We start from the raw sequence: 8,700 nt of genomic DNA on the forward strand, positions 1-8,700 counted from the left end.
AACTCCCTCTGAGTTTAGTTCAGAGCTAAACTCTAATTTAATGTCAGACACGGGGACAGAAAAGGTTCTGTCTTTTTTATACTGAGTTTAGCTCAGAGGACTTCCTCACCTCCTCACTGAGGATTGTTGATTTCTCACACTGAAGCTGTGAAAGTTTGGGTTTGTTGTTTCAGTGTGTAAAATGTTCAGTGTGAAATAGGAAGTTCATAACAGAAATATTCTGTCAAAGATAAATAAACTAATTTTTTTAATGGAGATGTGTGAAGCCAGGATTTTACCTGAACTTCATTAATTCTCCTTTATTTGTATTGATATTCAGTTTTATTTTATTTTATTATTATTAAGCTCTATTACAGCATTATTTTAAATGTAATCATCAATAAAATATTATCAGATGGGAAGTTTCATTCTTTTCAGAGAGACGGATCTTGTGGCGTGACTCTCAAAGAAGGCCGGTTCTTTCAGCTCCCAAATGGCTCTTAATTTATTATTTATTTCTACATTAATCATGAGATTCTTAATATAATTGTTCTCTGAGGAACTGAGTAAGTTATGCACTTATTCTGTTTGCTTTTTCCTTGAAGTATAGAAATGATGGGGATTGTTTTCTTTTACATAAATATAATCATTAAATCAAACTGTAATTTATGACTCTGATCAGGATCGCTAACTTATTACATATTATGTGAGGATTTGAGTTTTCTGTGTGTTTATTTAGGTTTGTGTATCAGTTGAGTCTCCATGTTGTTCTGTCTACTCCTTCATTGATCCCAGCTGTGTCTGTGTTTCCTCATCTAAAGTCTAATCTGTTGTTTGTCTGTGCTTCCTGTGTTGAATTCACCAGTTCTGTCTGGATGTTTGGGATTTCTGTTCAACTTCGTGATTATCATTAAAATCATCATTAATTTCTACAACTTGGGTTCACTGCGTCTTTCTCAACATCTCTTTTATGCAAATCATAACATATTAAATGAAAAAGGGTTTTTGTCAAATTATATGCATTATGATTTTTGCCATGTTTCCATGCAGAAGTTAAAGAACATCATAAGAAGGGCTTGGATGTAAAGTGTCTGTTTGACTGCACTCTGCCTCCTTTATCTAGAAATAATGAACTTTATGGTTTAATTCTCTGTCCACTTGTCTGTTTGCTACACATTAACCTTCCAGCCTTCTCTGACAAGAAATGAAAATTTTCTGTTATTTAACGATTGATTAGAAGATTTCACTCTGCTGGTTGCAAGTTGTTCTGTTTGCTTTTCTTTCATATTTTAAATGTTTTGGTACAGTTGGTACAAATGTGTCACTTTGGCCACTATTTAGGTTTATGTGGTAACCGTTATGAAAATGTTAAGTTTGAGTTGATGACTGCATGAAAACTATCAGGAAAAACGGTAAAGATCTACAGCTTTTGTTGTTAGGAATGTTTAACACAAACACCCGCAGTAAGACAGGCAGCAAGAGCTGGTTCAGCTTTTATGAGCCGTTTTTCCGCAGTAACACATCCAGTGGTATGTGGGTGAAGCTTTAAGCTGTAGAAACCGAAAGTTTGACTGTCAGAAGCTTCAGCTCAAAGCGAGGTGAGTTCTCCGTTTTTCCTGGGTAATATTTAAATATTACATCAGGCGTTATAAATATTAATTATTGCTAGCTGTAATTTGTTGTTTTTTACATTCAGGTTTAAAGCTTTCCATGTATTTTTTGCTTGAAGAAAAACATCTGTCTCCAATCAGTTTGATCTCTTCTTGGACATTAAGGAATAAAATTCTGTTGGTAGATTATATCTTATTTTCAGATTTCTGTAGTTCACATGTCGATAGTTGAAAAGGCAACTAAATTGTGCAAAAACTCTTCTGGTCACATATCAGGTCATTGCTCATTTGTAGAGGAAAGTCATGACGCTGTGGATTGAATGTCTCTGCTGAGTCTGTTGCTGCTGGCGCCCCCTACTGTTGACTGTGTGGTGTTGAAATGAGAAATCTAAAGAAAGTGGGAGGATCTAAGGCGTGGCGTGTCAGATGAGTCAGTTTTTTTTTTTTTTTATGTGCCACTTTAGGCTTTAAATGCCCATCAATCTGATCTGTGGCTCAGTTTTTAATCCTCCACCTGTCAGACGTTTCTCTTCATGGCCGCTTTCTTGTTTTTCACGTTTCCTTTCTTTGCTTTTGCTTTGGGATCTTCATTAACAGATACAGGTTAGTCTCTATTACTATTTGCTTCGGATATATTGGTATTGCTAAGAATGTATGGAATTTAACTTTGATTTATTGAATGAAACTAAAAATACTAAATGAAAATCTAGTTAAATTAAATTAATGTTATTCTTCAGGTGTTAAGTTTTCTATTTAAAAAACAGAGTTGGTTATTTTTCTGCTAAGTTAACACAGAGCTGAAAATAGTAACACAGAATAGTTGCATCAACCTGTTAAGATCTCCTTTTCTTTTTTAAGAGGTTTACCAGAAGATAAATAACTGAATGATTGAGTCAGACATGAAAACAGATGTGCAATAAGGTTGTGTTATGAAATGAGAGATGAAAAGATTGTAAGTGATAATTCAACATGTACAGTGAAAGTGATTACTGTATTTTGATCAGATTTTTAAGTTTTTACCCCTCTGGGTCCTACTTTGTTTTGAATATGACCTGCAGCCTTGAGCACCATTACCTGGTTATTAAATTTTTTTCTTGCTTTTAAAAGTTTATGTTTATGTTTGATTTATACGTCTGTAAATCAAATCTACCTCTTGGTAAATAACGCTAACCTAAACCTGCCTGATGGCTTGGAGTCATGATGAAGCTCATATGGACATGTAGACAGTTTAGTGTCTATGCAGACTGATCAGTAGCTGCATTGGAAATAAAATTAATTTACTGGGTGACTAGTGTTTAAAATTGTTGCATTAATAGCACAACCCCACATGAGATATTGTGTAAATCATAAACAAATTAAGAATATGATGATTCGCAAATCATTTTACACCTGCATTTAACTGAATACACAATAAAGAAAATACATTTAATGTTCAAATGGATAAACTTTATTGTGTTTTTGACTTGGACTCCTTAAACACTTACAAGGTAGCGCTCATGGTCAAGACAGCAAAAACATTTATTGTGTTTTCAAATCCAAAACTTGGCAGATATGACAAATATGACCATAAACACTCAGTTTCTATTACCTGATCCTGTATGGGTTCAGTTAACTGTGACTGTCAGTCAGTTAATGCAGTTCATCACTACATCTATAAGTGTTTAAAGTCAAAACTCTACCATGCAAAGCTAAAGTCAGAAATGTCATCAACTTCTCTGGACCTGAACTGATCTGAGACAAACTGACCCAAAGTAGAAAAGTTTCCTCTGGTCTGATGAATCCACATTCCAAATCGTTTGCAAACCACAAGTCACATCCTGCAGACCAAAAGGGGAAACGGACTCAATGCAGATTGTTCAGTCAGCATCTGTGATTGTATGGAGGTGCTTTAGTGCTAATGCCAGGGGGAATTTCTTTTTTAGGGACCTCAATGCTTATTCCTGCAAAGCAAGATCAAGCTTCATTCTGCATGGCTTGTTAGTAAGATGGGGCAACATTTAAACTAACCTGCCTGCATTCCAGACATGAGTCACATTAAGAAGAACAGATGAGGGAAACCTGACAGTTATCAAAGGAAGCTGTGCATGAAGCAAAAAAGGGAAATAGCTTCACCTAAAGAGCTTCTAAAATAAACTCACCGAGTGTTTGAAGGAAAGGCGTTTACCACTGAGTCAGTATGTAACTGAGTGGTAAACATGTTTGGGCTGCAGGAATCCAGTTACAAATGAGTGGATATTTGCAAAAACACAAAATGTATTCATTTGAAAATCACATATCTTGTCTTTGTAGTGAAATCAAGTGAAGGCTGAAAAATATTTGGAAATAATGTATACAATTAAATTGGGGTTGCACAACATGTCTTATGTATTTAGTTCCTAAATGTGTGATGACAATATTTCTCCTCCAGTAAAAAGTAACATTACTCAGTTGTAAGTCCAGTTCAATCTGGAAAGACTCAGACGGAGAAAAAGAAACAAAAGATTTAATGACAGGAATGAACATCAGTTCTTTGGCTCTCGGGCCCCGGCAGCTGATTTGAGCTGAGATTTGATGTGAAGTCGGATGAACATCCTGGATTGGGGATGCTCTCCCCCCGGAGCCCGACACTGATGGTGGAGGTCGGGAAAGGGTGCTGTCCTGGAGAACCGAAGGATGTGGGTGGAGAAGCAGAAGTGGAGGGTTGAACGCAGCTGGAAAGCGGCTGGCGGTGTGGGTGTGGATCCTTATATGCAGAGCTTGATTGATGATTGGACGAGCCGGGTGAGGACCGGCGCTGAGGTTGGAGACGAGCATGACGCAGCGATGGGCGACACAGCGGGGGGCGGAGTCTTCCAGATTGAACTTCCGCTTTCAGCTTCATATTATAAAGTGTCAGAGTACTAAAACATTTACTTTTACATATTTCATTTCAAGCTTTTTCTTTTCACTGCATAAGAGTTCAATTTGTGTCACATTTAATTGTTTCAAATTCGTCATTAAATTCTGGTACCATCATGTAAAGGACTGGACTTTAGTCAGAAATATTCCTGTTATGTGAAAAATGTGCAGTGAAAGTTTCTGAATGTAAATCCTGATTCTGTCAGCAGGACAGGAAGTAGAAACTCAAACAGTTTAACTTGACATGTGTTTGTGTTCATTCATTATGATGAATAAAATTATTAAATCATAAAAGGATTTAAACCAACAGAAAAGTTTGAATAGCTGAATAAATTTTTCAATAAATCACCAATAATCCTTGTTAGATCCATTGATCCAGTCCAGGTCAGAGTCCAGTGTCTCTCCTTGGTCTCTGCTGCTGCTGGAAGTGGACCGGTTCACTCTGACCTCTGACCTTTCTGCTCTGTTTCTCTGTCCTGTAGTCCATAAAAACATCTCAGCTGTTCCTGGACAGATCGTCTCTCTGCCATGCCGACTCCCCAACAACAAACCTGCTGTGGTTGTGCAGTGGACCCGACCGGACCTGGAACCAGAATATGTCCTCCTGTTCAGAGACGAGCAGCCGGACCCAGAGAACCAGCATCCATCTTTTAGGAAGCGGGTGGAGCTGCAGGACAGACGGATGGAGGACGGAGACGTGTCTTTGCTTCTGAGCAACGTGACGACCAACGACACGGGAACATACGAGAGACGGGTTTTCCAGAGAGAAGCAACCGGCAGGAAGAGACGCACTTTGACCTCTGACCCCATCTGGACCGTCTTCCTGGATGTGGCGCCCCCTACTGGTGAGCTTTCATGGTTTCTATGTTCCAGTGAAAGAAGGAAGCTGCATAAAGTGGTTTAATGTCCAATCAGTGAATCTTCTTCAAGGTAAAATGTCTCCAGAGTCTCTGTGGCTAATCTAGGGGGAATATCCCTTTAAGGCCAGATGTGGTTCTGGTTCTGCAGTGAACCTGTCAGCCCAGATGTTTGTGTTTCTAAAGCTGCTGCAGAAGCAGCTGGTCTGAGAGCAGCAGATGAAGAGAAATGGATTCTGACCTTCAGCTCTGATTCTGTTTTACAGAAAACAAGGAGGGAAGAAAAGAAGATGGAAGCAGAAACAAACATGTTGGACTGATTGTTGGAGCCGTTCTGATGGTTCCACTGGTTACTGGGTTGGTTCTTTGTCTTTATTTTAATAAAACAGATGAACGAGGAAGCAGATCCAGATCAGATCAGAACCAAACTCTCAGCTTAGAACTTTCTAGAACCTCCAGTGGATCCAACATGGATCTGCAGCCGTTATGAAACGTTGAAGCTTCAGATTATTGATTATTGTTACTGATCACAGAAACATTTCATCTGTTTTCCTTCAGTCATTTCTATGCTTTTATTTTGTTGCTGCAGCTTTTCTACTTGTTTTATTTATATTTTTTTACATAGACTAGCTCTATGTAAAAAAAAAAATTATTAAAAGTCTATTAATTAGGATATAAAAGTAATTAATTAGGATATAAATTACAAATTTATATCCTAATTAATGAGATTAATTTAAACCAAAAGTTTCTCTCCACCACCAAGAATTGATTCTGTATTTTTATCTCTAAAATGAGCAAAATGACAAATAAAAATCAATTGTTGCTCTTTATGTTTTCAGTGTTTTGATGTTTTTTTCTAACTTTGATTTTTATCTGAAGTTACATCAGTAAACAGGAAGTAGAAATGTTTGAATCTGTTACATTATGATCAGTTAATGCAGAAATTATTTATTTACAAATTATGTGCCGAGTGTTGAGTCAACTGAATGACATCATCAACGCCCGTTTAATATATAATTAACTCAACCTGAAGTGAAGATCACTGAGTGAAGCATCAGGATGAAGCTGCTGATCAACTGATCAGATCAATATTTAATAATCAGAAATAAACACATTTCATTAAAGGAAACTTTTCTAAATCTGTGTTTTCACATCAGAACTGAATAAAGACAGAAAGGAGATAAACTAACTTTGACTGCTGAGCAGCTTTTAGTCAGAGCTTAGAGCGCCACCATGTGGACAAAGAGAAACATTTCAGCTGTGAAACAGCAGCTCTGCTTTTCTTCATCTATGTCAAATTGATGACAGTTTTGATCAAATCTGCTGGAACAAATGTGAAAACCTAAAACTTTGAATGAGACAAATTAATAAGAGAAAATATTCTACATTCAACATGGCGTCCTGACAACATTTTACTATAAAAACTGATTTATTTACAACATTTTAACACCATAAACACAAAAAATGAAGCAGATAAAATGATCACAGTAACAAAACTTGAGTTTTTAGACAGGAAGAAGGTAAACTACATCCACCCTGAGGCAAGACCAGAGACATTGGTTGCCATTGACAACAGGACACAGCGGTGGAGGAGTGATGCTCTGGGCCTGGTTTGCTGTGTTCACATCAACCAGGAACTGATCTGGTTACCAAAGTGATGAAGAATGAAATGTGAGGTCATCTCAGCTCAAACATTTAAGCTTTTACTAAATCCAGATCTAGTTAAATTATTCATCTCGTTCATTAAAGTTTTCCTTCTCAGTTTTTCTCCTCCTTCTCTGACTTTATCAGCCTGTAAAAGCAGAGCGATGTTTCTGTGTTTAGCTTTATCAGCTGGTTTCCATGCCGACCTCTGGGTCTGAAGGACTGTGAGGTTCAGCCTCTGCTGGTCTGAGAGCGTCTGCAGCATCAGGACCAGCAGAGAAACTCCTGATCTGAAGGCTTCAGGATGCTGAGCTGATCAGAGATCAGCAGCTGAGCTTCAGGATGTTTCAGGAGGCTGAGAGCAGCAGCTGCTGCTTCCTGACCACAGGATCCAGAAACCAATGAGGAGACGATGGAGTCATGATGAGACATTAAAGAGGAAACAAGCAAACAGAGAGAGATTCATTCAGGGAGAACAAGATGGAGACACAGCTGGTGGAAAAACAAACAGGTTTTAATAAAAGATTCAGTTTCTGATCATTGATAAAAACTACAGAAAAATCATGTTATCAGAAATAAAACTCATAAGAAGATTTGAGTTGAAACACTGAGAAAACTTTGGACATGTTGAAGAATTAACGGTTCTGAAATGAAACCTCAACATTTACATTCATAAACTTTCTACAAAACAAACAATGATGGTGAAAATCTACATTATAAAACACATTTAATGTTTCATGTTAATCATTTAAATGTATTAAACGTAGAAAAATCATCACTTCAAAATAGTCAAATATTGACTTTATAACTACTAAAAGCTTCATGTTGTTTTGTTCTGTTTTTTCTTCACAAGATATTTTTAAAAAATGTTTATCTAAATATTCCTGTGAAAATAATAAATGAAATCATTTTATCAGTAACAATCAGCTGATTCAGCATTTAGGCATAAATAACTGATCAATACATCTGACTGTTTTTAGAAATGGTTTAAAACAGGAAACTGAAACAATAACAATAAACAGATAAATATAATTTATATTACAATACATTCAATCAAACATTTTCCTCACCAGATCATTAAATCTAATCTGATGTTTCTTTGGTGGCAAAATTATCATCAACCAAACTCACTTGAACAAAACTTTCATCTGCATTATATTTTTCAACTACACTTTTCAAATTATTATGTTTGTTTTTCTTTCTTTTCCTTCTCAAAATCAAAAATATAATCAAGTTTATTATTACAAATATTAGAACTGCTGCTACTGCGACTGTCACGGCGATGACGTTGGTCCTCGTTTCTCCTCTCTCTGGTTCTGGAGTCAAAGTTGGTCTCTGAGTTTGGATCTGATCAGCAGCTGCTGGAGAAAAACCAGAAATATTTATTAATATTTGATGAAAACTGAGATCCAGGAGGATTAATAGAAGATGGAGATGTTGGTTCATCAACACAGATCTTAAGAATTTAACTATTAAACAAAAATGTTTTATTATCATTTCTTCTCACCAGTAACGTTGAGTCGACATCTTCCAGAGTTGAATCCATCTTCAGTTTTCACGTCACACAGATACAGACCAGAGTCTTCAGTCCTCAGTCTGGACACATGGAGTCTGATTCGTCCTTCTCTGAGGACGTCTTTGTCACTCTGGACTCGTCCTGAAAACTGATCATGCTGAGATGCTGGAAACTCAACTCCATCACGATGAACATATATTATCCCGCTCTTCACTGA

General features: G+C 36.9%; 1 long non-coding RNA gene across 1 annotated transcript; it reads right to left on the reverse strand.

The window, feature by feature from the left end:
• Positions 1-7,391: 7,391 nt before the first annotated feature.
• On the reverse strand, positions 7,392-8,639 carry LOC106942362 (uncharacterized). Its single transcript, XR_001423611.1, has 2 exons — positions 8,475-8,639; positions 7,392-8,328 (listed from the first exon to the last, which is right to left on the reverse strand). It is a non-coding gene; the product is annotated as an uncharacterized LOC106942362 (long non-coding RNA).
• Positions 8,640-8,700: the final 61 nt, after the last annotated feature.

Source organism: Poecilia latipinna, unplaced genomic scaffold, assembly GCF_001443285.1.
Source record: "Poecilia latipinna isolate Pla-1442-1.1 unplaced genomic scaffold, P_latipinna-1.0 Scaffold4220, whole genome shotgun sequence".
Taxonomy (NCBI): Eukaryota; Metazoa; Chordata; class Actinopteri; order Cyprinodontiformes; family Poeciliidae; genus Poecilia; species Poecilia latipinna.